This window comes from Sprattus sprattus (genome assembly GCF_963457725.1).
Source record: "Sprattus sprattus genome assembly, chromosome: 21".
In the NCBI taxonomy this organism is placed as follows: Eukaryota; Metazoa; Chordata; class Actinopteri; order Clupeiformes; family Clupeidae; genus Sprattus; species Sprattus sprattus.
In genome coordinates, this window is record NC_137919.1 from 10,227,215 (window position 1) to 10,229,714 (window position 2,500).

General features: G+C 46.7%; 1 protein-coding gene across 1 annotated transcript in view; it reads left to right on the forward strand.

Annotated features, from left to right (window-relative positions):
• nrxn2b (neurexin 2b) overlaps positions 1-2,500 on the forward strand; it is a gene marked incomplete at its 3' end in the record, with an annotated part of 685,387 nt that overhangs the window by 376,008 nt on the left and 306,879 nt on the right. The window lies entirely within an intron of this gene.

The window sequence follows — 2,500 nt, forward strand, 5'->3', positions numbered from 1 at the left end:
CCACAATCCCCTGCTTCTCAAGCCGCTGTGTTCATGTCTTGTCAGATGTGTGGTGGCCGTGTAGAAAGACAACACAGGGTCAGTCTTAGGGCAACCTTAGTGCTGAAACTCCACTAGATAATCCTGCTAAAGTTAGTAGTTAAGTGACTCGCGACCTATGACCTTTGTGTTCGGACCCCACTAGATAGTCCTGCCAAAGTTATCTTGTGACCTTTGGAACCCGGCTGAGGGAAAAAGGTTGTTAGCTGCCACAGATAGAAGGTTTATTCCTAGGCTACTGATGGGAGTGTGTGTGTTTGTGTGTGTGTGTGTGTGTGTGTGTGTGTGGGTTGAGACGTCGCTAGATAGTCACCCTGAATTTAGTAGTTGTTGGTAGTGGTCGAATCGTGCCTCCGGGTCTGTTAGTAGGTTGGTTAGCTACTGGGGGTGGGATGCACTGAGCATGTGCAAAACTTTCAGTCAATCTGGCATCACGTGGAGTGACATAAATCCTTAAATGGCATGTAACAGAAATGGCATTTGGACTCTCCAACTATGAATTAAGGGATTAAAGTTATTGTCCTTTAGGAAATTAAACAAAATGAAGGCTTAGCTAACCTTTGTGTATTTACTTCGAGGAAGAGGATTATTTCCCATGACTGGTTATTTCCATTTGATTGCAGAAGTGGCTATCAAGCAATTAGACCTTTCATGCCAGAGTGCTCCCCCCAGGGTCTTACTCATGGCATGTGTGTGTGTGTGTGTGTGTGTGTGAGTGTGTGTGTGTGTGTGTGTTTGAGAGAGTTTCACACACATGAATGGCTTAGATTAGCACCATAGGCGTAGGCTGATGAGCCAGAAGGACTCCTCTATATGAATGGTTTGGAATGGATCTCATTGCTATTGATTGATTGCTAACTAACTGCATTGTCTCAGGGGGCAGTGTGGTTTCTATGGTAACAGGGTAGTTCCTTAGATGACAGTTCCTAAGGGGTTGTTCCATGCTGAATCAACAGAGGCCTTCTTACTGACAATCTTGAATTTGCTTGTACTTTATGTACATACTGTCATTGAACTCAACAACTAGTGGGCAAAATGAAGCCCACATCTTCTTTAGACTCTGAGAGATCCAAGATGGTCAGTCAGGAAAATGTTCTAAAATATGTTAATTTGCCATGGAATTACCCTATGGTGGAAGGGCAGTTACTATGGTGGCAGGACCGTAACTAAGGTAGCAGAGCAGTTACTATGGTGGCAGGACCATAACTAAAGTAGCAGAGCAGTTACTATGGTGGCAGGACCGTACCTAAGGTAACAGAGCAGCAACTATGGTGGCAGAACTTTAACTAAGGTAGCAGGGCAGTTACTATGGTGTCATTGTCTTTGGTGGTGGCATGTTTACGAGGGTAGAGAGAGGTTTACTCAGAGGGCAAGACGTGGAGTCAGGAGTGTCCAGAGTGTTAGGACCCTGGTGCCCATGGTGCCCATCCCCATGGTGATGCTGATGTATGGGTGTTACCCAGGGTGGTGCTGAGGTATATGTATGCTAATTGATGTGTTTTCTAAGGGGAGGTGTAAAGCCAGACAGCAGCTGCCTCTGGAATGAACGGACGTGGCCCAAATATGGCCCAGATCCGGCTGAGAGTCAGCTGCTGTCTGGCAAGCCTGTAGGAGTCAGCAGCCAACAGCGGGAAGCATACAGACAGACACACACACACACACACACACACACACACACACACACACACACACACACACACACACACACACACACACACACACACACACACACACACACACACTCGCACATACACACTCACACACAAAAGCGCACACACTCCTTAATTATTCCTCCGCAAGATTGAAGCGCACTTTAAAGAGAAGAGATCCAAAATGGCTGCCCCATCGAAGGGCTCCTTCCCGGGAGTGGCTATCTTCCAGCAGATCTAAGGAGGCCCAGGTGGGCCATTTGAAAGCCAGCCATTGCAGTCTTCTCATTTAGCCAAAGCACTCAAAAGTGCCATTGAGTATTTGGACATGACAAGACGAAAAATGCCACTGGAAGAATACAGCCAATCTCATCTCATGGCCAGACGGGCAGAGGTCGTTCACTGCAGTTTAGACTTAAGGGATAAATAACGGACGGATGTGGCTCGCCCCGAAGGGCCTCGGATGATCTCAGTCAAGACTCCAGTTCCTCAAATGACCCACCCGTCACAGAGTGAGGGAAATAAAACTTGACAAACTCGTCCCTCCGAATAACTTCCAGATATTCCAACACAAACCATCTGTGAGAGTTATGAGCGCAGTATTTAACTTCAGCTTCAGAAACAAAATAGCACATGTCAACATGACTATATCTGTTTCTGACAAGAGTCCTTATGAATTACTCGCCATTTATAAACCGAATACTTTTCACACCTCCCACTCAACCGAAGCACTCAGCATCACTGAAGAAGCGTTCGCTACAGGTAGGTGGTGACATGTTCAATGGCGTGAGGGTGCAGAGCTGATGAAGCGT